The sequence below is a fragment of the Camelus bactrianus genome, chromosome 3 (assembly GCF_048773025.1).
Source record: "Camelus bactrianus isolate YW-2024 breed Bactrian camel chromosome 3, ASM4877302v1, whole genome shotgun sequence".
NCBI lineage: Eukaryota > Metazoa > Chordata > Mammalia > Artiodactyla > Camelidae > Camelus > Camelus bactrianus.
Window position 1 is genome coordinate 97,036,801 of NC_133541.1, and position 27,822 is coordinate 97,064,622.

General features: G+C 43.2%; 1 long non-coding RNA gene across 1 annotated transcript in view; it reads left to right on the top strand.

Moving 5' to 3' along the window:
• Positions 1-1,059: 1,059 nt before the first annotated feature.
• Positions 1,060-27,822, top strand: part of LOC123613256 (uncharacterized) — a 128,109-nt gene continuing 101,346 nt past the window's right edge. The window contains exons 1-2 of the long non-coding RNA XR_006720608.2: positions 1,060-1,154; positions 2,520-2,683. This is a non-coding gene — a long non-coding RNA (uncharacterized LOC123613256). The remainder of the gene's footprint in view (positions 1,155-2,519; positions 2,684-27,822) is intronic.

A 27,822-nucleotide genomic window follows, 5' to 3' on the forward strand; every position in this document is an offset into this window, starting at 1 on the left:
ACTCGCCCCTGTGGAGACCTCCAGCAAGGCTGGCTAAACCATGAGGAGCAGGCAGCAGGCAGCTGCCTCACTTGCAGGACTGACATCTTTGTTCAGCTGAATGGACAGACCTCAGGGAAACAGAGGAGGAAGGTTGAGTTTGAGCTGTATTTGGCCGCAGACTGCTCCTTCAACCCTGTCTGTCTCCCGTCTTCTCACTGACTGGCATAGACCACTGAAGCCTTCAGCAATCTTCTGCTCACCCCGCCCTCTATTCTGGAACATTCTTACATCCCCGTTGTAGCTCTCCAGATGGTAGCCATCCTTTAGCCCTCCATTTCCATCCCACTCCCCCCAGGAATCATGCTCTCACTGCCCCAGCCTACCTCATTCCCTGCCTCCCGTCAGCAGCCATGGCACTAGGGTATTTCCATTACCCAGTTGTGTTTGAGAATGAAGACTGTGGAGTCAGGCAGAGTGGATCTGAATCTTAGTTCTTTCTCTTGCTGGCTGTGCGATCTTGAGAAAGAGTAATCTTTTCTAAGAGTTTCCTCATTTGTAAAATAAGGATACTAATAATACATGTCTCATAGAAGTGTTATGAAAATTAAATTAAAAAACACTTAGAAACGTGCCTTGCACATAGTTTAGTGTCCAGTAAACATTTTTAAGTGACTTGCGATTTTCAAAATGAGCTCCTGTAGGACAACATTGATCATCTATCCATCCATTCATCTATCTCTCCAACACTTGGGACCCAGAGGCAAACCAGACCCAGCCCACTAGGAGCTGGCAGGTTTACCAGGGAGACAGACACGCAAGCACGTTTATTATGATATGATATATCTGAAAGGCTTAGGACTTGCCAGCTTGGAACCTGTCAGTCTTCCCCATTGATGTGACAGCTGAGACAGGGTGTCCTCATTTGGCTGCAGTGTGCTGTCTGTCCATTGCTCCTGGCTGCTCACTGAAGCCTCTTGGTCCCAGAGAAAAGCCTCGAAGTTTTGACTACACAGAAGTCTGGAGGGACCCATTCTATATCCTGATTTCAGTGCCACAGTAACCTCCTCTTTTGATGTATAGGAAATGGAAGAACTTTTAAACACAGGCTGCTGGAGCTTCTAGGACCTTTGCCAGGATTTTAATCCATCTGAACCAATTATTCCAAGTTGAAGGTCAGTGGACAAACTCAGGACTTGATCCTTGAATCAGACAGCAAAGGTTACAGGTCACTGTGATACCCTCTCAACACCTTCCACCTACCAGATCTGTCTAAACCATCCCCAACAAGAAGTAAATCCTACCTTTGGAAGATTTTCAGGGGAGTCAGTTCCTGGATGCCCCTTCCAATGTGAGATTAATCATAAAACCTCTGAATCATCATACAAAGATGTGAGAGCACACAAATACAGAAATCCTGTCCAGTTAGCTCAGAGGCTTACAAGAGCCTGTGAGCATGGCCTTAGTCAGGGCTGTGATTCCCACATAAGCCAGCTGCCTCCCTCTGATGCCTGCAGACCTAATGCAGATCAGACAACATGTGGTCTTCAGGGAACAGGGGAGAGTGTGGGCAGCTCTACATAGTCCCCATGACCAAAAATCAAAGGCTGTATCCTGAATTATTTCTGTGCCTTTGCCCATAACACTCTTTCCAATTGGCACTCTACCTGGCAAGATCCCTGGTGTTCTGGAAAAACATAGCTCATATGTCCTCTCTTCTGTGAGGGTTTCCCTAGTACACCATCCGTCACCTGATGCTTCCAGTTCTGTTCAACAGACATTTATGAGGTTCTCTTTTTATGACAATGTGCACATGTCACTGCATTTTATGAGGTGTGTATATGTCTCCACGAGACTTGAACTATCCAGGGTCAGTGCCGTGTCCTCCCTGTTCTGGTGCTAAGCACGGAGTTGGAAGTAGGTGTGAATAGATAGGACCAGATGAATAGATGAGAGATCATAATTCCAACCACACTAGTGGGGAAGGCACAGAGCTGTCATCAGCAAACAGCAAGAGGAATAGTGCCTCTGCTGGTCTCCAGGTGAGAGCTGTTGAAATGGGCTGTTTCTGACCTGAGCTGGAAGATACACTTTCAACCCCTTACTGGCTGTTTTCTCATAGAGCTTAGCAACTCTTTTACCTCCTTGCCATTTGACTTTGCTTTTTCCCTCACTATCTTGCTACATTTTACAATATTTAAGCTCTCAAGCTTATCTAGTATGTCTGTAGGTGAAAATAATATATAATGGTACCATAGGGACAACAGAGATGCTGTAGATGTAAATAAGCTTAAGAGCAAAGATGATAGTAAAAAGTAGCAAAATATAAAGTGATACATTTTGAATACATAGTACCTTTGTTTTAATAAAATTTATTTAATCATAAATTGATATAATTTGATGTTTAAAATAGCTGTGTTAACAGCTAGCTTGGAAAATTCCTAAAAATGTAATGGTCAGCACCTGGGAGCTGGTGTGGGCGGGCTTCAGCCCCATTGTCAGCTGACTAACCCTGATCACTGCCCCCACCATCCCTCCAGGACTCCGCCCAGCAACGGGAATGCTGGGCAGGAGAACCACACTCCCGAGACTAGAGACTTGAGCCTCAGACTTGCTCAGAAGTACCAAAAAGCAAAGAAAGTCTGGCCGTTAGAACTGCCACTCTGCCGTCAGAGAGATTGGAGACTCCAGAGGCTGCAAACAGGTCTGTCCTTTATTCCACTTGCTATAGGTCTGTTGCCGGCGTTGTGGTGGGGGTTGGGCAGTCGGAGGGGTCAGGGTGACTCTGAAATGGGGATGTGTGTTTATTAGGGACGCTGTTGGAAACAACTTCTGGGAGGGAATGATGGCCGCAGACTGGACAGAGGGAGGGGTTAAACTGTGATGTAGGTGCCATGAGGGCCCCAGCTGATCCCCTGGGGAGCCCCAACACTGTGTGGGCTCTCCAGCGCTGTTCTGCTTTGAGGCAGAGGGCCAGGTCTTTGTATGCCACAACGTCCGGTCATGGGATGTGCTGTCCCTGGAGTGGAGGTGGCCTGTAGGACAGGCAGCTCTTTCTGCCCAGGGCAATGCCCAAGGAGGGGCTCAGCTGTAAGCCGTCTAGCAGGCAACACTCGTGGCAGCTGGGATGGGAAATGAATTCCTTGGTCTTGCCGGGGTCTGGTCTGTGCTCCAAGCAGCCTTTACCAGAGTGGGCCCCAGAGCAGCATCGGCTGGGAACTTGTTAGATCTGCACAAGTTTTTAGGCCCCACTGCAGACCTACTGAATCAGAAACTTAAGGGGTGGGGTGAAGCATTGGTTTAACAAGCTCCCCAGGTGAGGCAGATGCTGGCTGGAGTCTGAGAGTAACTGCCTCTCACTGGCAATTCTCAAACTCTGGTCTTAGAACCCCTAACCTCTTAAAACTTACCTCAGACCCCAAAGAACTTTTGTTTATCTATATTTACCAGAAATTAAAACTAAGAGATTAAAAAAATAATCTATTGGTTTGTTAAAATAACAATAAAAGCCTATAATTCTATGAAAAAAATTGTTTTCAAAATTAGAAAAAATTAGTAAGAAAACGGGCATTGTTCCACATTTTTGTGAAATTCTTCAGTGTCTGGCTTAGTAGAAGACAAGTGGATTCTCATATCTACTTTTACATTCAGTCAGTCTTGACATCACACATCATGTAGCTTCTGGAAAACTCTACCGTACACTTGTACACTTGAAAGAGAATGAAAAGGAAAAAAGCCAGATAGCATCTTAGCATTGTAAAAGTAGTTTTGACCTCGTAGACCTTTAAAGTGTCCCAGGGCCCCTCACTTTGAGAACTGTTGCACCTCACCATCTCTCCTGGACCAGGTCTGATGCTATTAAATTTCCACATGTGAAGTAGTTTCGGATTGTGTCTTGGACCTCGTGAATGTCACTTGCAGAGACTCTGGATTATGTTATATCTGAAGAAGAATGTTTTTTGTTTCTGTTTTTGTTCCCTAGCAGACAGTGCACTGGGTTGGGCTCAGAAGGCAAGCTCTGTCTGTTGGGCAGCAGCTTAATCCGTTCCTGCTGTTCCAGTCTGTTCTCTGTGTACATGGTTCAGGGCTCAACCAGAGACCTGGGCAGCGTTTAAACACAGGATTTGGGGCTCTGTCCTTTCTGAGTGCCCCCCTCACTTGTCCAGCAGCCATGGTTGTCCCACCTCAGTTCTCTGGTTTCTGCTGGAGTTTTAGCTGCATGGAGTGTTGATTTCAGCTTGCCCTCAGGCTAAAACTCCCCACAAAAATCTCGACCTCCTGATGCCTTTCCTTTGTTAGAACTGACATCTCCACTTGAGAATCTGCCTGATCTTTGTCACCTACTGATGCCTTTGGATCATTGTTTTGTGGTGTTTTTTTAGGTCTGGGTGTTATTTGTAGGAGGGTAGCATGGTCAGGAGCTACCTGGTCACAGGGGAGAGTAAGGGGCACGGGACATTGCGGGGGACATTCTCAAGCCTCCTCCTTCCCTACTCACAGGGAAGAGTACTTAAAGTAGCTTCTAGGACCCTGTGAGTAGAATTGCTGTGAGATGACACTTGATACATGGGCATGATTCACTTTCTAGCTGCTTCCCTTCCTGTGGCAAAGGGCCAGGCAGACACAGGTCTGCTCCGTCCTGTGGATTCAGCCAGTCACTGTTTCTCTCTGGATGCTCTTCTTTCTCCAGCTTGGCCCCGGGCCCAGGACAGTCTGCATCAGCTGAGGTCCAGGCTGGCTCCGGGCTGAGGGCTGGGACCCTCTCTGGTGCTGTCACTTCTCTCTGGTTGCATTCTTCGTGTTGATGGGTTTTATACTGGACCAGCCTTTGGGCTATAGCTGTTTAGACCTAACTGGCTTAGGAGAAAGATACCTACCAGGTTACCAGAGTTCTCTGTTTTGGGGTCTGAGGCGAAAACCACTGCTGATAATACATCGTTTTGTTGTGTTTGCTGTGTTTTCTTTTTGCCAGGCATTTCCCCATATTTGCCTCTCTCTCTGAGACTTCAGAGGGAGGAAAGTTGACTGGCAGGGTAGGATTAAGGAGTCCCCAAGTGCTTAGCAAAAATAGTATCTAACAGTACCCCAAAGTCACCCTCAGTGCCACCTGCAGACACCATTGAAACTTGTCAGGCATGTGCTTTCTCTCATGCCACAGCCCAGAGTCACAGGATCTGAAGGACTGAAGCAGAGTCCAGAGTCTATAGACATGGAAGACCTTACTCAGGACTTGAGGCTTACCCCAGCCTCATGTGTCATGGCACCTACCAGGTGTTACAGTGCGTGACGTCCTGGGCTGTAGGTGTCTCCTTTCACACCTGGCTCCTCTGCTGGACTAGGAGAACCTCAGCTTCCAGGAGCACATCTTTCTTCCCTTTTACCATCTTGGTGCACATTGTTCTGTTTCTGTTCTTGAACTCAACACGCCCAGGAATCAGGCAGATTAGTTCTATTTCAAATCCTTGCTACAGAAGCTGAAAGAGCCTGGCAGCACCGTTCAGTGTGATCCCTGTTCCAGTCTAGATGACCCTCCTCCCCCAGCCCCGCAGCACCTCTCTACACCTTCCTTCCCTGCCAGGGACCCCACTGCCACCCTCGGCCCTCTCTCTCAGGGATGATCGCAGGCCTCCTTCCCTAACAGCCTCTTCTCTTCCCTGCCTAAAGCTTGTGTTCTCTGTACCAGTCAGGGTCCTAGCAGTGAAAATATGGCATATTCAAGCTGGATAACTTAGGGAGAATTTGATAAGGGGGTGTTTGACAAAGATACAGTCAAGGTTTAAAGAAAAATTGAGGGAGAATGCAGTCTCCAGGACTGGAGAGGGAGCTCTGTGGTGTGGATAGGAACTGGTATGGGGAAAAGGGACACAGCCAACCTGTGGGACACCCAATAGAGAGAGAAGCGAGGCAAGACACCCCAGCATCTCTCTCCTCCTGTCTTCTGATCTGCAGTTGGCTTCACTGCAAAAGATAACTACAGACATCTTCCACTGCAGGCGTAACTCAACCAGAGCCAGCAGGCAAGAGAGCATGTTGAAGCAACATACAGGAGGTCAGGCTCCTGGGCACGGGGCAGGGTGCTGAAGGGGAATGGGAGATGGGCCTGGAGGAGCAAAGAGAGCATCACCCAAGACACTCTTCATCTCATCCTACTTTCTTTCCTGCTGACTCAAGAAAAGGAATAGAGGGACTGCTTTATTCCATTGACAGTAGCACAGTATAATGGATGGACATTTTTGTTTTTATCTTACCTGCTTCATAATGTTGAGCAAACCACTTAATCTGTATGCATCTCGGTTTCCACCTCTACAAAATGATAATAATACAGGGTTTTTTATGAGGCTTCTGTGGTGAGTATAAAGCTCATAGGCTGAGGCCTATCACATAGGAAGCCTCAATAAATGGCAAATATCCTTTCCAGGACAACCTTTTCTTGTGTGCCCTTAATCATATCCATACTCCCTTTCGCTTTTGCAGCTTCGTTCTCTCCAAGGATTTCTTCCCTTTTGTCTACAAATATGTCTGGATAGCCCTTTGCCTAATTCAACTTCAGTTCAGTTCACAAAAATTAATGCATTGATGGGTCTTATCGAAGAGCTGGGTACTCCTGGAGGGACAGAAGGCTGGTATGATGCACAGCCTTTGACCAGCATCATGCCCTTCATTTGTGGTCAACACAGGGGCCACAAGCAGCAGGTTATTTCAGGTATCTGATTGGCTTTGACTGCGGGAACCCAGGTGGAGGGTGATGTTTGTTAGCCAAGGCAGTACCAAAATTGGGCATCCCATCTGGTCAGCAATGATTGTGTTGAGTTTTCCAGCAGAGAGGGAGCAAAAGAGAAATCTGAAAAAGGCTGCCTGTCTTTGGGGTGATTAGTTGTGAAGTGTGTGTTCATGGTTTATTGGCCTTTTCCATTTATGTACTAAGTGTAAACAGTCCTCAGGCCCTGAGAGCCAGGAGAGGCCCCTTATTGGCGATGTGATAAGAAAGTCACAGCCCTTAAGTAGACATCTAGTCACCGTCTGGGTTAGTAGCCAGTAAATGATATAAACGGGCGGTGCCCAGATGCCTTCTCTGTGAGTTTGCTGGGGCTGCTGTAACAGCACTACAGGCGGGATGGCTTACATGGCAGAAATGGACTGTCTCACAGTTCTGGGGCTGGATGTCCAAAATCAGTGTGTCAGCAGGGTTGCTCCTTCTGAGGGCTGTGAAGGGAGGCCCTGGTCCAGGCCTCTCTCCTTGGCTTGAAGATGGCCGTCTTCTCCCTGTATCTCTCCATGTCGTCCTCCCTCTGTGTGTATCTCTGGTCCACATTTCCCCTTTTTGTGAGGACACAGGTCATATTGGATTAGTCACCCTCGTGACCTCATTTAATTGGATTACTTCTGCAAAGACCCTTTCTCAAAATAAGGTCACTGTTTTAGGTCCTAGGGGGTTGGCTTTCAATATATGATTTTTTTTAGGTGGGACACAGTTCAACCCATAACACCCTCTAATGGCTCTTGAGTCAATGGAATAAATATATCTAGAAGATTCTCAGGTTGGTCACATCTCCATAGTTAATTTTCTAACCCATTTTCCTGCAAAGGGCAAACACCTTTTCCATTCTCCTTTGTGATTTTTTTGGGTAGTGCCTGTGCATGCCAAATGGATTAAAGAATTCACATGCAGTGCGGGCATGTTGACCACACTGGCCTTTTCCCTTTGCACAAATCAGAGCAGGTCCCTTGGTATCCTCAAATGAACTAACTGGCAGAGAAATCAGAGTTTCAGCCTGAACCTGTCTGTTTACCTGAGTCTGCCTCTGTCACATCCTTGGATAATACTGTCTGAGAGCCATTATTTGTCTTGTCAGCACAGACTGGAAAGAGAACAGTAAAACTGAGCTCTGTCAACCCTGTCTTTTCCACATCTTGTCCTCTGCGTCGTGTCCAGAATCCAAGGGTATACCTGGCACCTCCCCTCAGGGCAACATGAAGTAGAGGCTTTTTCTCTCCAGGGCTTTAAATGTTCAGATTGATTCCTTTAGCTCCAGGCTGCTGAGTCCATATGTGTTCTGCTGCAGAAAGCTAATGTTTGTCCGGGGCTCAGAGACAGTAGTGAGACAGTACACTTTCAGCTCCCACAACCAGTGTCTCCAGAGATCTGTGTGCTGGGAGTGGGACGAGGCATATGGAAGAGGGGAACTCTGCCCTCAAGGGTCTTAGAGCTTGTCTGAGAGACTTAAGTGGGCAGCGAGGAGATTCAAGCTGGAGGGGATGGGCTGGAAAGTGTTGACCTGGATTCAGGGCCCTGCCTGGACTGGACTGTTTGTCTTGAGACCGAGTAACCCAAACTCTGGGATGTATGGATGTTGGTCTCTGGTATGGTGTTAGGCCCTTAGGGTCGGACTAGTGATGGAGGGAATCCTGAATGGATAGAAAACAAGTACCACTCGTCATCTGGGACAGGAGGTGACTGGGCTGGCAGACTGTAGATTGAGGTAAGGCACAGCCTTCCCCCCTCCCAGGGTCCATCTGACCCCAACTCTGAGACATGGGGAGGTCCTGATTTAGGGGCAGGTAGGGGGGAGATGAGCTTAACCTGCCAGAAGGAAGCCACTCACTTAAGAGTTAAAGAGACAGTGGGATGAGAAACCCCAAAGATGGAGCTTGCTGCCCAGCAGTTGAATGTTGTTCCTTTGTGTTACACATCTCTGTCATAGTTCTTGAAACTTTGGTAAAATTTCAGAGTTACACCTGGCCCATGCCCTCCTGCAGGCAGTGGAGGGGAGGGCAGGTCCCCTCTCATGGAGAGGTAGACAGGACTGGGACTGAGAGTCCTCTGAGGCCAGTGGTGATGGAAGCAGGGGTAAGAGAAACGAAGGCCCTGTGTGCTCAGACTTGAGGCCCCGTGAGGGGCCCCTCTGGACATCAGCCAGGGGACAGGTGGAAGGGGCCATTTCCTGATAGAAGAGCTGCTGGAATGCATGTCACTGTGATTTGAGTTACACACGTAAGCAGTCCGCTGAAATTCGGCCTGATAAATCCTGTGCGACAGGTTAGCACAGATGTGAGAAGCTCAAAACCGTGTGGACAGGGCTCGGAGACTGACTACATAGTGGAGAGGCACAGAGCTTGGGTTCTGGGATCAGACAGCTTGGTTTGAGAGCCATTGGCTCTATTTGCTGGCCGTGTGACTGTCGGTAAGTTAATTTAGCTAAGCCTTGTTTTCCTCGTATAATATGGGGATGATAAGAGTACCTTATGGGACTCCTGTAGGAGTCAGCAAGATAGATAGTCCATGTAAAGTACTTAGCCTCATTCATTTGTTCGTTCATAATTCAGGTGTTTATTGATCACGTGCGTTGTGCCAGGCCTGTTCTAGATACATCAGGGAATAGAGGGTGGTGCTCCCCTCTGCACCACCAGTGAGTTTATATCTATGTGGTGTTTAGAGTGAGCACCCCCAAAAGATAACAATATAATCTTTCTTGTATAAGAAATCTGTACATGAATGAATGAATGAAATCAAGCTCATAGATACAAAGAATAGATTGGTGGTTGCCAGAGATGAGTGCTGAGGGGTGGGAGAAATGGGTGAACTTTTTTTAAGTTTATTTATTTTTATCCAATTTATTTAAAATTTATGAACCAAGCCAATAAGCTGCCAAGTAAAATGTCTTTCTGCCTTACAAATATACTTTTATAAGGGAAAAAACATGTCTTAATAAATGTCTGTTTCTCTTAGGTTAGTGAATAATACACTGAAATATTGCTAACTATGTTGCAATATTAAAAATTCAGCTCAGTATTCAGTAATTTTTTTTTTATTCTTAATCATGAAAAACAATACAGATCTAAGGTGAAAGTGAATTGGAAAATTAGAAAGGCACTTGTAACTTTGCGTAAATATTACTGGCTACTTTATAAACAGGTATAGAGTGAGAAAGTGAAATGGTTGTGGTATGAGTTATAGAAAATGCATACTCCTGTGGAAAACAAAAACAAGTCTGTAATCAGAGAAGCTAAGTGGCTATGAAAAAAAATAGTAAAGGAGAAAGAATTTTTACATCTTGAGCAAGTAATCAAAATTGAAAACTCCAATTTTTTATTGTCCTAGAGAAATGTATATAATTACTCAACAATGTAAAGGTATCACTTGTGTGAAATGCTAAATGGATAAGTACCATTTCCTTGTAGTTTGAATATGTGCCAAGGTGGAAATATGGGGCTACTTCAAGGTGTTAACAATGTTCTGTTCCAGCTGTGAACCATCATTAGAGTCTAAAGATGTCAATTAGAATCAACTTTTCAGAAGATGATTGTCTAGTTCATCTATTTCCATGTCCTTTTTTTTTTTTCTTCCCAGTATTTGTTTTTTCTCTTGCATTGATAGCAAAAAGGACAGACAAATGGTTTTAGAAGTGAAATTAGTCAATTTTGTGTAAAACAGTAACCTAAATTTTAGGTATAATTGGGGGTTAAGAAAATATCTTAAAGATTGAGTATCCCTTGAAGATTTCACATACTCATGTGTATTATTCCTGAACAGAGTATTTTCAATCTGTTTGTGTAGATATATACCTTACAATGAGATGCTGTCAAATAATGCCAGAAATACGTTGAAAAAATGAATTTTCTGTTCAGTCAGTATGTGAGTTTGCAATGATGGACAAATGATTTTAATGATACTTTGCACATTACATTCTTGATTATTTCTACAGTTAAATTGTAAAGTGAGGTATTTCCAATTCCAATCAACAAATTGTTACCTGATAAGGGACTTTGGGCTTGGTTTTGTTTTTCTCAGAGGTGTTTATTGTGTATAATCCATGCCATAGCTGCCTCATTTTCTTGCTCTATATCTGACTATGGATTAGTTAATTAATACTATTTGAACAGGGATTAAAATGTTCTCCCTGATTTGCTCCGCATTTTCCAATATACTGTGTAGGTAAAATTCCATTATACTTTAAAATATTTTTATATTGATGATAAGAGTTTGACAGTATTCGCATCAATAAAAGATAACTTCGAAAGTAATGGAAAAAATAAAGATAGATAGCAAGGCTTATTATTCCTGAGGTAGCATTTGGAAAAGAGTAAAAGGGTAGTTGAGGAAATGGGAAGACAGAAAGGAGATGAGGTCAAGTCATTCCAGGGGAGCCATCAGCACAACCAAAACTGAGGGTAACGTAAGGTCCATGCAAATTGGGATTTAAGTGGCCATTAGGCAGTGAAATCCTCTGTGTGCGTCCCTGTGACCAGCAGTCAAGGCAGCCCTTTGAGTTGGAGAGCATCTCGCCAGCTTTGTAGCTGAGATGTCCCATGTTGAATCCCAGGAATTCCTATAACTCATTGATCGCACTTTCATATGGCCCCACCACACCATCTGGCTGACTGGAATGAATTCTATAATGAAAGAATCTTGCCTCACTTTTCAAATTCTGGTAGCACTGTGGCAAGTTTCCAATTATTTTACAGGGTCAAATGAGAAGAGCAATTAGAGAATGAGAAAATTACACAGGACTTTAGCCTGAGAGAGCAGAGAAATTAGCAATTCATTATTGAAATGGAAAATGTGACAAAGGGATTTTGAGAGTGGTGATACCCTAGCTGAGACAGCCAGCCAGATAAAGATTCTGACAACACTGTAATAAACTGCCTCCTAGTTCACCTGATCTGAAGGCTCCCACAGCTTAGAAAACTGTGCAGCATCCTTTCCGTCTCATCGCAGGCCCCCTGCCATTCCAAGCGAGCAAATGTGGATGTGATATTTGTGGGGCTCATTCGCAGAGAATCTCCAGTTGTATTTGGTTTAATCTGTCCTCTCAGTGCCGTAAACCAATCATTACCTGTGATCTGTGGGGGCAGTGTGCAGTGTGTATTGTACAGGAGTATTTACGGGGATCCTAATACCTACTGGGGTCACAATACAGTCTTAACAAAAAACCAGGCACCATTACATTCTGGGAGTCCAACTTGAGTCTTGTGACCTGTCCAGAAGTGATAACTGTGGAAGAAGAATAGCTAACATTAACTACGGAATAATAACCACTAACCTGAGTTCTTGCTGTGAATAAGGTAGTACCATTCTAAGCATTCTGCATAGATTATGTTAATCTTCACAAAACCTCTGTGAGATAGGTACAATGATTAATTCCATTTTACAGATGAGGAAAGCGAGACCATGGGAGTTTAATTAATTTGCCCCGATGAACTCAGCTGGTAAAGGGTGGACCCAGGGCATGAACTCAGCAGTCCATCTCAGGGTCCTTGTTCCTAACTACTATATTGTACATCATCTGGTTTCTCCTCCTGGTGGGCGCAACAGGTTCTGTCTGGTTCCATAAGTTGTATTCATGTAAGGTGCTATGTGGAATCTGACTCCCACCCAATTTTAAGGTCCATTAATCTAAAGCCATATCTTCATGTGAGGTCTGATTCCTTACCCTGATATATGTGATTTTATTTCTCACTCCTTGAAATAAAATTGGGATGATCTGGAGCTAACTCAAAATCATTGTTCAATGGTTTAAACTGAATTGATCCTTTATCTGGAGTCTTTGCATTGACTCTTACATGAGTCAGTCCAGTGACTTGAGGAACTCTGGGTCAAAATATTGCATGATAGACCAGGATTCCTGTCTTTCTGGCTGTGGACTTTATCTTCTTTATTTTATGCATAGATGAGTAGTTTTGTTCAACTAGGCTGCACTGCCTTATTATAGAATAATTGTAAATCTGTGCTCTTAGTTATAGTATTCCACATATGCTTCTAAAATTTAGCCAGTTAAAAAATTATGTAACACATGCACACACCCACCCTCATATTCTGTTATATCGTTAGACTGAAGTGGACAGAGGTAGGGTGTTATGAAGACCTGATACATATAAGACCTGAGAAGAGAGTTGGATGATGAAAGAGATTCTATGAGCATCTCAGAAGGGGCCAGAGAACAGTTTATGAGAGAGAGCAAGTTCTTACAAATTCCTACAAACCCTCCTTCCTCATAAACAGATAAACAGCCAAAGGAACTAGGCCAAGATGAAACTGGCAAATAGGGAGAGAAGTGCAAGCATTTTATTACGAATTGAGTTAAGCATCCACAGGGTACCGCTCTCCTTAGTGAATCTGTGAAGCAGTGGTCATCCTCTCAAGTTGTCAGACACGGAGAGACTAAAGTGTAGCGTCTCCAGCAGCCCCTGCCACCTTGGATGAGCTCCAGAGACGTGCACAGGAGGTGTTGTGGCACCCTGGCTTCAGTCTAAGTGGGTAACTCTTTGCTGTCTCTTCCCCAGGGAGAGGGGATGACTTCTATCAGGCTGGGAGATGTTCCTCTTTCTCTACTTTAGAGAGCAGAAGAATGCTGAGTCTTGGGGGACAAGGCAGTCATCCAAGGTGCAGACTAAGCGTATTCCCCTTAGAGAACCAGAGCTGCCTCCTTCTCAGGGTTAAAGAGACAAGACTAAGACACATAGTAACCCTGGATAGAAAGATCCAGGGTTGCTAAGGTGTCAACACTCCATAACTTCTTCAAAAAAATCAGTGAATTCCAAATCAAAATGCCAACAAGATATTTCATAGAAGCTGTCAAACTGTTCATAAAGTTTACATGGAAGACAAGCTGTTTTAGAAAAAATAAATAAATAAATAAAGAACAATCGAAAGAAAACAGTGAGGGATGTGCTTGACCTAACATATCAAAATATACCATAAAGACAGAGTAATTACAACAGGGAAATTAATGAGTAGATCACCAGAATAAAACAAAATATAGAAATGGTTCCATGTACATACAGGAATTTGGCTTATGGGAAAGATGGAATTTCACAGGGGTAAAAAGAGAATGAACTATTTCCTCTCAAACTGAGAGCTGGTTGTCCCAAAATCATTAACTGAGTGAAGCTGGGCCTTCCCCAAGTCTCCACCCCCACTGCCAAAATACAACTAAGATGAGGTAAAAAGCTCTGTATTCAAAACAATGATAATATTAGGTTAAAATGAATGAGAACATTTTGATAACCGTAGAATAAGTTAGATCTTCTAGGAAGGATGCAAAATACCACAAGTTAAAAGAAAAGTCAACAGATGGGTAAAATAACTTCAACTCTGTATATAGAAAAACATCGTAAGGGAAGTTAAAAAATAAGTAACATTGTTTCAACTTGCTGAATGTTTAAAAATTTTTGTAATAAAATTTTGAAAAACAAATAAGCAACAGACTAGGAGAAAATGTTTATGACACAAATTACAGGCAGGATTAATATTAGGAATATATAAAAAGTACCAATAAATGCCAAAAAATGAAAACTTGAAAAAGAATAAAGATAGGCAATTAAGAAGAAATACCAGCAGATTATAAACATTGGAAGAATTGTTCACATTGACTAGTAATCAGGGAAATGAAAATTAAATCACAATTAGCTAACATTCTTATCCATTAGATTGGGAATAAACAGATTGATGATATTCTGTGTTGTTAAGGAAACAGATACTCTCATCCTCTCTTGCTTGGAGTATTCAAATCTGAGCCTTTGCAGGGGCAACCTGGCAGTATTATTAACATTTTAAATGTGCATACCCCTTAATCTGGAAATTCTGCATCTCAAAATTTATTCTAAAGAAAGACACATTTTCTTCAAGATTCATGTGAAAACATTGGGAAAAATGCCCATTGTTAGAGGAAGAGTTAAACTGTTGATACACATAGACTATAGTTATTAGAAAGAATGTGGTAAATTTATACTTACTGACACAAATTTTTTCCAAGCCATTTTTCCTTGTCAATGAGAAAGGCCAGTCAGTAAACAACTCATAGAACATGATTCCCATTATGTAAAGGGAAAACAAAAATACTTGTTTTTCATGGAACCATGACTGGAAGGATGGTCATCACAGTGGCCCATTTCCCTCTTTCTCTCTCAAAGCCAGCAATTCCCCCATTTCTCACTAACCTCTTCTCTCTCACACACGCACACACACGTGCGTGCACACCACTTACAGAACTACATCTTAGTTAGGTTCTAAGTTGCTTCCCCTGCTCTGTGTTCTCATAGTGCCCCTTACTGCACTTCCCTCATCTATATCATAATTGATCATTGTTGATTCAAACCCTCTTTTTTTTCCACTAGCTTCCAGAAAAGAGGGACAGTGTGTTATATGTGGTGTGTTACAGTTTTGGGACTAACTACACACTAGCCTCAAGGCCCCACACTCTGCTTGACACACAGCAGGAACTCAATAAATACTTGGTGGAGGATAAATAAACTCCTTTGTACAAGGCAACGTTGAAATAGATGAATACATTGCTAATTAATAAATAAAATGACCAATAAATTCACATTCTCGGTATCATATGCCTGATTAGAGGAGAATGAGAAATCTTCAGGTGACAAAGGGTGGAGCAGTTTCTCAAGCACTCCTCAAAGGGATTACACTCAGCATTGTTTTCTCTGACTTTCAATGAGCAGGGCGTCACCTGGTGTCCTCTCCATGAGCCTAGGCATCACCTGGAGTCCTCTCCCTGCCTCTGATATGTGACATCTCAGAGAAGCTTTTTTATTTGTTTGTTTTACAGTTTATTGAGGTGAATACTGGCACCTCAGTTTTTATTAAAGAAAAAGAAAAAAAAGCAAACAAAGATAATGTGGACTTTCAGTTCCAAAACCTAGATAAAGGATAGTGGGAACGCACTCTCCTGTAAACACAGATAATGCATTATGACCAGAGAAACCCTGTATCTCAGAGGTGGAATGGATCTGAGAGGTTATCCATTCCAGTGAAATTATATTTGTTATAACATAGAAGCCTTCAGCAGATAAGTTATCGCTCCAGGTAAGTTTTCAGAGAGGGATAAAGCCGTACGTGGGTATTGGGAGGAAGACTGCCATGTGGTAAGGACAGATGGAACTTGTGGAGAAAACTGGGGAAAATGAGCTCTCTTGTCTTCATCTTAATCTCCAAGCCTGCCTCTGGTCACATTTGAATGTATTTCTAGCAGGCAGTGCAACCATGGGCTTTGTGAAAGCCCTGTGAGGAACGAGGCGAAATCACCAGGCACATGTGTATTATCATGATTGCTGATTGAGCTGGAATTCCCTGTGCACCCTGTCTGTCTCACCAGTCCACAGGAGCCTGTTAATTGTCTCGTTCTCCAGTGCCAGGCATTGCCAGGATGTAGTAGGCAATCTAAAGAAGTTTATTTAATTGATAATGTTTTTTTTTTTTCCACATGGAAATACAGGGGTGGTTCTTTACTTGAAAATGATACATGGCTTCGGAAGATGAGAAAAAAGACAAAAAGTTTGAATATCTCTGTCTCTGGAATGTCCGTTGGGATTTGGTATGTGGTTTTTGTCCTATTTGAGAAATAAGATTGGAGACCTAGAGATTCAATAGGAAGGAAGTCTTAGGCTCATTATTGCTCCATTCTTACAGGATTGTTGCCTTGCCCATCAGTAGTTTCCCCTTTGGAGGGGATGGATAGACCAGAAGGTAGGGAAGCAAAAAAGTGGTTCCAGGTTTTTCTCTTGTGTATGCTGTATTTTTTCCAATAGCTTTTTTTCCCCTTATTTATTTATTTATTTATTTGTTTGTTTATTTTTAGGTTCCATGATTTATATTCTGTCTAGAAAATAGCCCTTTATTCTCTCACAAGGGCTTAACCCACTCTGATGAGATTTGTTTGTTCGTATTTTTTAATGTATATATGTTTTCATTGAAGTATAGTCCGTTTGCAATGTTGTGTCAGTTTCTGGTGTACAGCACAATGCTTCAGTCATACATAAACATACATATATTCATTTTCATATTTTTTCACCATAAGTTATTACAAGATATTGAATATAGTTACTTATGCTATACAGTATGGATTTATTATTTATCTGTTTTATATATATTAGTTAGTATCTGCAAATCTCAAACTCCCAATTAATCCCTTCCCATACCACCCTTAGCCATAAGTTTGTTTACTATGTCTGTTAATTTGTTTGTAAGCTTTCTTGAATTGTGTGCTTCTGCCTGCAGCCCTATTCTCTGGGAATTCCCTCCATCCTAGATAGTATTTTGAAAGAGCAGACCTGAGCAGCAAGCATAGGCAGCCAGGCTGGGTGAGAGTCCATGGAGGGTGAGGAACAAGGAAAAAAAATTCCAGATACCCAAATGCACAGACTCCACAGCTATAGACAGCGACTTGCCAACGGGCACCTGGGAGATTACCTCCTTAGCATGAATGCCCTTAAAGGGGTCCTAATTTAGTTGGGGAGCTGTTCTTTGCTATCAGTAGTCTCTGACTAAGACATTTTTGTTTGATGAAAGTAGTCCATCTTTGGATTAATACTTATGGGTGCGGGTGGTTTTTGTGCACGTGCGTGCGCACGCTCCTGCTCTTCCTTCTGCCCCAAAGAGTTGAGCTCTTAATAGTGTGGCTTCTGTGTATCCCCCACCTGAAAAGACACATGCCTATTACCAAATGGTAACACTTCTGAGTGGAGGAGTTGTTTTTTAGAACTGAGCCCTCTAAGTTTATGATTAATCGGGTTATTAATGCACAGAATTTCAGTGATATTCTATCTAAAACAAGGTCCCTGTGAATACAGATTCCCTTTTCACCTGTCTCTGGCCAGCTGCATCGTTACCTTTGCCTTGAGTGTGTTTACACTATAAGGACCTAGACTGTTAAATCCAGTCCTCTTCTTCACAGATGAAGAAACTGAGGCCCGGTGAGGTCGTGTGACCTACTTATCCAGGGTCACAAAGTGATCTAGGACAAAGCTAAACTGGACCTCAGGTGTCCTGAAATGTCAAGCCCCATGTCACTCCCCTTTCCTCAAGTCGTCTCCTTATCGGGCCAATACTCACGGCATCCCTGGATGCCACCGGCCCCTCCTGGCTGGCTGGATCTAAACTTAGACATTCTTTCTTTCTTTCCCAGTGGAGTTTTTCCATATGGTTCTTTATATAATTGGTCCTCAGCTAGAAGAGAAAATGTATGCTGGTGTCAGGAGGTAAACCCTCTAACTGTTCCAAAGTTAGTTTTCTGCTCGCTACCCTTTTCAGCTACAGAGCCAAGCAAATCTAGGACAGGTGCCCTTGTGAATCACTGATGGGGTCTGTAAAGGAGGCTGTTCCCAGGCCCTCAGAGGCCTGGCTTAAGAAATGCAAGTAGTTTTAGAAAAAGAGGAAGGCTGCCGCTTTTCAAATCACTCCTTTGTCCACCCCCTGAGTCTCTGACCTGCCAGCACAATATTAGCTCAAACAAACATGATCCCCTCAGCCTCACCTGGCTTGTCATCTCAAATCCCCAACTGCGTTTGTGGAGCATCACTGCTGGGCGGCAGAAGACAAGACTACAAAAGAATGAGAATAACAAGCCCGGGAGAAGCCGGCGAATCAAGAGAGAGACTCAGTTGGCAATGGCCAGAATCACTGGAGCTACTGGGCAAGAAGTTCAAGAGCATCAGGAAATCTCATTTTCCTGCCACGTGCCTGCCCACAGCGCAGGCGTCTGCTTCTGCCAGTGTATGTAGGTGGGAAGGGCCAAAAGGAAGGGAACGAAGGCAGCTTGTAAATCCTCAGGATGAAGGAAGCAGGGCCTCAGAAACAGAAACTAATCAGCCATGCCTTTAAACCTGTGCTTTGAACCTGTGCCGGGTCCTTCTAAGGGAAGCAAGTACTTCTGGGTAGGGGCGGGGGTCACCCAAAGCCCTCCCAGCCCTGGTGCACACTGCTGGGTACAAATAGTGTAAAACCCCATGGACTTGGCATTTTCCCTAGTGCCATACTTGGAACTCTTTCCACGTATTAGGTATTCATTTAATCTCCCCCTCACAGTCTGTTATTTTCCCCATTTTCCAAAGGATGAAGCAGACCTCTGCAAAGTTCAAAATCTTCCCCAGTTTACACATTTGTAATGGGGAAAAGCAGAGATTCAAACCAAAGTCTCTCTGACCCTGGAACCCACAGTCTAAATCATTGGACTAATTATCTCTTGCAACGTGCTTGTTCCACACGAACTTGCTGACCTTCTTGGTAACTCTGCTTAGACGCCACCAGAGCTGTTCAGAGGGCCCAGGCTTTCCAATCAGCTTGAAAAACATTGATGATGTTCTGGAGTACCCTGCTTTCTGTCCCCCTTGCCTCTTTCTCTTCTCTTCTTTCTTCTCTTTTTTTCTTTCCTTCTGCATGTCTACTGAAGGGCTCCTGGCCCCAAACAATATTGTTAAAACCAGTATTTGGTTCCCTGTGTCGAAAAGTTTTCTTTTGGGGCCAAAGGTCATACTTTTTCTTTTCCATTTGTAATTTCCAACTTTTTGCTTAGCAGAGCTTACTTTCAAGGATCTGACATGCACAGTAAAATGTAAGTGGTTGATGAGTCTCATAATGGAGCTGCCAAGACCTACCCATGAAGAAATATCACCCAGAGGCCAAGAACTACGGAAGAAATCAGATCAGAATGGAGATTAAGTCACCTAGGAAAGAGACCAGTCACCTAGAAGAAATAAGGGTGTCATCAAGGCCAAGAGGAGGGTGGAAAGAAGAGAAGGTTAGCAGATTGAATATACGAACCTCCTTAGTTGACTTTTAACCACTAGCTGACAATGCTTTTCCTTGTCCCAAGGCTGCCTCCCTGCAGTCAGGTCCAGGAAATGCCAGGTTGGCTTCTCTCCATCAGCCTCCTGCTGTCCTTCTCTAGCTGACCCAGAACCCTGATACATGTCCTACCCAGCCTGTCTCTTCTGGCAGCCCATTTCCTCCTGTCCTGTAACGTGGCTGATTCATGCAGGTCCTGGACAAGGAGCCTTCGTGGACACCCTGCCTCCCTCCACCTTCCAAATCACAAGAAGGAGGAATTGCACTTAGAAAAGAACATTCTCAGAGATATTCTCAAAATGTGCAACTTGTCACTGCTAGGGTGAGCAGCAAGGCTAAGGGAACTGTTATTCTAATCTGTGGAATTACAGAAACAGCCAACATCACTGAGGACCATCTCTCCCCATTCCTGTGTTTTGTTAGTTCAGCATCAACTGACTTAACTAGAACAGACAAAGGCTCATTAAAATATCATGTTGGACGAGATGTAATTCTCAGAATAATGTTAACATCAAACAAGCAATTGGGAGGCAGCATTGCTCTGGCCCTGCAAGGGAGGGGATATTTTGCAGGGTAAGCACTCTTCTCGCCAGTGGGGCTTGGATGCTGGGTGGAGGGAAATGATTATGGATGAAGAGGCCACTGCTGCGAGGGTAGTAACTCTGTGTTGACTAAACCAAACTCTATTCTCTGAATATTTGGTTTCTCAAAACGTAATTCTTTTTTAAACCTAAACCCACTAATTACATCTCTGAATTGACTATTCAGCAATTCTTCCATAAAAATCAACCACCAGTCCACTTTTAAGAGAAGCTGCCAGAATAACTTTAAAGTTTGCCAGAGTCATCTTGCCCATAGAAAGGACCCGTCAGGTGTGAGGCATCACGGGAAAAACACTAGGGCAAAGGGATTCCAGAGGTAGCTAGTTGGATGTAGTGTGAAGATCATTGCCTCAAACTAGATCTAAGTTTTAGTTCTAGCTCAGTCACTGTAGTGGATTGAGGGGTGTACCTTCCAAATTTATGTCTCCTCAGAACGTGACCATATTTGGAAATAGGGTTTTTGCATGTGTGATTAATTCAGTTTAGATGCGGTCCTACTGGATTTGAGGGGCCATACTAAAGACTGGAATCCTTAAAAGAAGAGGAGAGATGCGGAGGAAAGGAGGCCATTTGAAGACAGGCAGAGATTGGAGTAATGCAGCGACAAACGAAGGAATGCTCAGGGTTGCCAGGAGCCTCCAGAAGTTAGAAAGAAGCCAGAAAGATTCAGAGTGAGCAAGACCCTACTCACACCTTGTTTTTGGACTTTTAGTGCCCGGAACTCTGAGGGGATAAATTTCTGTTGTTTTAAGCCACTGAGCTTGTGGTAATTGATTGTGGCAGTTTTAGGAATTGAATATAGTCACTAATCAGCTAAGTAAACGTGAGTTAGCTAGTTATTCTCTCTGGGCCGCAGTTTCTTTGTCTTGACCAGAGTTGGCATCTCTGACTTTGGATAAGTTATATAATCACTCTTTTTTCTCATCTTAAGACGAGATACTATAACTTGCTTTTTGGTAAAGAGAATTAGAATTAACCCTTGTTGAGCATTTAGTAATTGTGAGCATTAATAGGCGTCTCACTAAATATTTATTACCACTTCTATATCCTGCCTCGATCTGAAAAGAAATTGAGATGGCTTAACAAATTCTCGCCGTAAATCATGATACACTTGCACAGAAGTTGATGCTAAGCTTTCCAACATCCAGTGCAAAAAGGAAACATGACATTTTATGTCACTCACATAACCACAGGGCAAATTATCACAATTTTATCATGGCAATCTTAGGGAAGATAGTAGTGGGCCAGGCTGTACACTCCCATGGGCCACAAGTTTTCCTAAACATGTTTACAGATTTGATTTAGCCTCCTATGGTACTAAGTTTCTACTGTGTCTATAAGACTTATAGTAGCAGAAATAAGGAGAGACCTGATTTCCGTACAGAAAGAACTTCTAGTCCATTAGTAGGGTAGTGAGTGGAGGGCAGTCAGATAAGCCTTCAAGAAACTGCTGTGAGGTGGAAGAAGCAGAACTGTCCTCGGTTCTTTTGAGGGTTGAAGAGATGGATTAATCAGTAACATTATGAAACAACACAAAGCCACGTCTCATCCTGCAGCCAAGGAACATGTTACTTACCAAATACTGGTAACGTCATTTCACCTCCTGTCCCCAGCCTAGTGCCCCAGAAGGGCAGTTTGGAGGATAAGGGACTTCATTTTCTTGAAACACCTACTGTGAGGATTGCCATTTCTATGAAAATTAAAGTCTAGAAGTTGAAAGCAAAAAACAGTGTGCTTAGTGCTGGGAACATACCAGTGAGAAAAACAGACACGATCCTTGCCCTGATAGAGTTTATACTCTCACAGGGAGAGAGACATCAGGTGATTATCACCAGATTGAAGGTAAAAATGTCCTGTACTATGAGAGTGGATAATGGAGAGAGTTGTTCTAGTTAGGGGGAGCAGAAAGGTTGTCCTGAAGAAGTGTGTCTGAGCTGAGATCTGCATTTATCTAGGTGAATAGGGGAGAAAAAGCATTCCAGACAGAATAGGCAGCATGTGCAAAGGCCCTGAGATGAGCAGCACTTGACTAGTAGAAAGGATGGAATCAGGCCCAATGCCAGTGCTTTGGAACAACAAGGCAGGGTGTGGAGGGAGGAGGAGGCTGTTGAGTGAGATGGCATCAAGACCATGCAGAACCTTGTCAGTCATGTTAAGTTTCATCTTTATCCCAAGAAAAATGTAAAGCTATTTGCGAGTTTAGAAGTTTGCAGCAGAGTGTGGTTCATGGGTCAGCAGCATGGGCATCGTGGGGCAACATGTTGGAAAGGTAGAACTCAGGCCCAGCCCACACCTGCTGCTGAAACAGTCTGTTCCCCACTTGATTGACATTCATATTAAAATTGGAAAAACACTGGCTTAGAACATTTTCAGGTAGTGTAGGAACTGCACAGTGTGGAACATCTACTTGAAACATCTGTGTTACTGAGTATGCATGCGTGCTTGAGTGTGTGTGTTAGGGAGGGACAATAACACGTCACGTTGTTCTGTGTACAGTCTCCTTGGGATCAATAACTGCATTTTCTGCTGTGCCAGAGCTCCTCCGTGCACTTGAGACGGTGCTGAGTGTGTTCAGCATGCCCCATAATCATTGCATGGCCCAAAGAAGTCTCTGTCCATGGTGGCACATCACACAGACACAGTGCCTCTGTGGGGCTGGCTTCTACTCCTGGCAGACATCTCTAAATGATCAGGCTCCTTTTTACCCTGAGTTTAGACATGGCCTGAGACTCTCTCCACACAGTTCACCAGTGCATATCAATTGATCTCAATCAACACACAAGATGAAATCAATTCGCCATCCCCAATTTCTTTGAGCAAGGCGTGAAAATGAATTTCAGCAACAATCGACATTTTTGAAGCTTCAAATGTATTTGCGCAGGATCCTTTAGGCTTGCAGGCCTAATTTCTGGGAATACTTCTCTGAGTGGTGAGCAGAATCACACCCCCTTGGAGCCTGGCCCCGAGGGGCAGTGACAGTCACACAGCAGGCTCCCTGACCAGAAGTGGAGGGAGAAATCTCAGCTCAGAGAGCCTGCTTCTCACAAGGGCACTGACAGCTCAGGGAGGAGCAGCAGAGACTCCTTCAAGTAGTTGTGTTTTTGAAGCATCAGAGCTGCCTCTGGATCTACAAAGAAGGATGACTGGAAGCTGTTCGGAAATACACTTAGCAGCTGGGCAACTTCAGCTACTGCAAGCTTAGACAGAGGTGGATGGGCTGTCAAACCCCACACAATTAATCCTGACTCTCTGAACCAAGCAAATTCCCAGCAGCATGACTATCCCCCTTCATATGCCCCTCAAATTGTTTATAATAGAAGAAACTAATCTTTCTCTTCCCTCAGCACAGACATAGAGGTGAGTGATAAAACTGGATTTGCCACCAACTGTCCCAAATCCAATATTTTGTCAGTCCTTTCAAGAACAAGCATTTTTCTGGACACTCAGATACATGACTGTAATCAAATGAGATCGATTATGTGTCTGAATGAATCAGCTTTATTATTTTGGAGTCTTTTAGACTTGGCCTGGACCAGCATTTAGGTGTTTGATAAATTCAAAAAAGATTGGTAGATTCAAAAAGACCACTGAGCACTCTCGTATTTGAGTTTCCTTTGAGTCCTAATGGTAAGAGGGACAAGCAAGAAACTCAGGATACAGCTCCAGTCCTCAGCATCATTGCCATGTCATTAAGTGACATTTTATTTATCCATATGACGTCACTAGAGGCAAACACATGGCAGACTGATAAGCAGATCAACCAACCAAACAGGAGAGTTTGGGTAGTGAGGAAGAACCAAGGCACAGTTAATGATACAGAACCTAACTGTACAGTACAAAATGATAAGGCAATACCAGTATAGCATAGTGTTGCTAACTGAGCTGCAGGCTCAGAGGAAGGTGGAGGATGTAAGCTGAATGCTAGGAGTTGAAAAAAGTCAAACTGTTGAGCAATCCATCCAGTAGATATATATGTAGCTTCATTGAGCATGTTCAGAATTTCTGTGTTGACACTGTACACCTTACATCTAGAGCTGTCTTTCCAAGGAGGTTGTCAAGGATGGCTCAGATTGGCACATCTTGAAAGAATGATCATTCAAAGAGGTAAAGATGTTTTCTTTCCAAATACCAGTATCCCTAAGTAACTTCTCTGCAATGTTCAGAAAGGCTGACTCTGAAACACAGAAAGTAAGCAACTAATTCCAGCATTCACGTCGACTCCTATAGTTTCTGTATTCCCCTGGGAGTTAGTCCATCATAGTTTTATTTTATTACTATGTTCAGTTCTATGCACAGCATGAAAGTCTAACTTTGAGCCACCAAATTCCATAATGCTAATTCAATAGATTTTATACTTCAGCTAGCTCCTCTGGGGAAAGTACTATTGCAATATATTCCTGTTTGAAAGCTATGATCGTGCTAATGTACACAAAGCACGTTGCTGAGCAAAAGACATGTATCTGAGTGTGTTCATTATGCATCCTTGGCATGAGTTCAAGGCTCTCTGTACAATGAGGAAAATGTCCATTTATTTATTTATGTATTTATTATTTATTCAAATGGTAACCTGTGATCTATTTTTTCCAACTAAATTGAGATATAATTGACATATAACATGGTGTAAGTTTAAGGTGCACAACATGTTGATTTGCTGCACTTACGTGTTGCAAAATGATTACCGCTGTAGGGTTAGTTAACAATCACCTCACATAATTGCCACTTCTGCTTTGGATGAAGGAAGAGAGAACTGGGTGTCTTTGGCAGTGTCTCACACAGCCGGGGAGGCTGGATGCTCTCTTGCATGATTTCACTTTCGCCTGAGGGGAAATCATACTCAGAAAATCTCTCCTGGCCCTTGGCTGTGCTGCCTTCGGGGAGGGGTGATGTAGGAAAAGCCTCCAGTGTGTCCACACTCCTTTTGTTGTTGTTCATGATGCTCCATTGGCAGGACTTCTCCAAGGGAAACCTGGCCTCCCGCAGCGGCTTTCTTGTCCATGGGTGACTGCCTAAGATGGGATTTTCCAGAGCCTCTTGGACCATACCTGAAGGGGCCTGGAGCTGGGTCATGAATCGCTGCAGGGTTCTTTGCTAGGACCTGAAGTCTGTATGCCAATTACTTGATGCGTGGGTGGGGGAGACCGCTCTCAGGCCCCTTGTCATATGGTACTGGACCCCATGATTCTCAGAGTGACACCTTTTTTTGTGGATGGATGCCAGGTTGTTGTTGTTGAGGGTGGGGGGACATGGCGGGGGATGCCTTATTCAGTCGTGTTGTGGACGTGACCTGTTGGTTCATGTAGAAAGCTGATCAGAGCAGCTGTTGATCTCAGAACATCTGGATGAGGTATGGAATTTAAATGAATTGTTTGAAATTCATCAGTGCAATGATTTGAATGAGGAGTGGGAGGATGTATAAAGGAGCCTTAACTTTATTTAGCTCACTTTCTTGAAGTGGAGAGCTAAAACCAGAGTGACATGATACATATTTTAAAAGTAGATTAAAGTAAATACAATCCAAGAAATAATATTCTGCTCAATTCTATTCAGAATATAATAGGAAAAATGCATTTATATCTGGGCTTCTCTTCTTAACAAACATAAATATTCATGGAAAAGTGTCCAGGGTGAGGAGGTATTTAGAAGTTGCACCATGTGAGGAATGACAGAGGCTATTTAGCCTAATTTTAACCCTGGGAGAAAGCCTTCAGAAAAGTGGCTTTGAATGACTGAAAAACTACTTTGTGGAAGCACACTCATTCTGTGTTGTTCCAGGAGAGCAGAACAGAAAGAAGTAAGCACAGTGATAGAATTTCCAAGCTATTAGAACTGCCCGGTGATCAAATCAGGGGTGGCAGAAGCAGAACAAGATGAGACATAGCAGCAGCAAGAACCATTTGGGACAAAAAAAGGAAAAAAAAGAACTAGGGCGAAGAATGAGGAACTGAGTTCTTTTTCTTGACTCAAATCCTCTACATAAAAGGAAAAAGAACTAGGAGAGTTGTTTTTTTTTTAAGTAGACTTTAAAAAAAAGTGTGAGATGTACCAAAGAACCAAGGAGACAGTTCAGAGAGCTGCCGTATACCCTATACCTGATTTCCGCAGTTATTTTACTAGCTGACCTTAGTATGGTGCATGTGTCACAATTAATGAACTAATACTGATACAATATTGTTAGCTAACTGAAGTCCATACTTTATTCACATTTTCTTAATTTTACCAAATGCCTTTCCGGAATCCCATTCAGGACACCACGTTACATTTACATGTCCCATCTTCTTAGGCCTCTCTTGGCTGCAAAAGTTTCTCATCTTTTTCTTGTTCTGGATGACCTTAACAGTTTTGAGGAGTAGTGCTCACGTATTTTGTAGGATGGGCCTCAAGGATTTGTCTGATGTTTTTCCCCTAATTAGGTTAGGATTATGGGTTTGGGGGAGGAAGAGCACTGAGATACAGTATCACATCATATCGAGGGTGGACGTGATCAACATAGTTTATCACTGTTGATGTTGACCTTGATCGCCTGACTGGGATAATGTTTGTCACATTTTCCACTGTAAAGTCACTTACCCTTCCCCTTTTCCTTGGTATCCTCTTTGGAAGGAGGTCACTCTGTGGAGCCCCCACTTAAAGGAGGGGAATTTATGCTCTCTCCACCCCCTGACAGGGGAGCATCTACACAATTTTTTGGACATCTTCTGCAAGGGAAATTTGTCTCTTCTCCATCAATTATTTATTTGTTCAGTTATTTATATTAGCAGGGACTCATGGATATTCATGCTATACTTTGGGTTATAATCCAGTACTACTTTATTTACTTGTTCAGATTGTTCTGGCTTTGACTATTGGGAGCTCTTTCTGTTGGCTCCTGTGTCTTTATGACACACACCATCAATGTAGGTTTTGTTTTGTTTGTTTTTGTTTTTTGAGCATCCGCTTACTTTTTGACACTTCAAGAAGGTCCAGGCTCATCCTATATATTTACTGCCCTGATAATAGAATCAGCCGTTTCTCCAAGGAGTCCTGGAGAATGGTATAACAGATCAAGTTCTGGGTGTTAGATGTGTTCACTGCTGCTGCAGTCTTGTTGCGTCAGCTGATAGATAAGAGATGTGTGTGTATGTAAACATTTATCTTTTGTCTTAAATATTTCCATACATACCTCTCTGTAGGCATGTTAATACTGAGTTCATACTGATGTCTTCAACTCTAATCTAGTTCCACCTGGATTGTTCCAGCCATCTCCCTTTGCTTTACTATAATCCCCACTGGAATAGTGAGGTAACTGACTCCCACTGTCCATCGTCCATTTACTTAATTGTTCAATTCCAATTTCTGAATTGTTCATCTGAACCCCCATCTGAAACAGTTTTATCAACTAGAATACAGTGCTTACGTGCAGCTCCTTTTGCCTTTATTTTTGCAGACTCCAAAGTTACATAGCTCAGCACCTTTCCTCTCATCCCTTCAGTGGGGTAGTTCCATGTATTTGTTATCCAGTTAAGATTTTTCTTACCACAGTCTTAATTCTTTTCTGGGATTCTTTAACCACATTTTTGCTTTTGCTTTTAAATTTGCCTCCACTCAGGTTCACTCTTTGTTGTGTAAAATTCTATGGGTTTTGAAAATAATGTCAAGAATAATACAGAATAATTGCACCTTCCTACATTC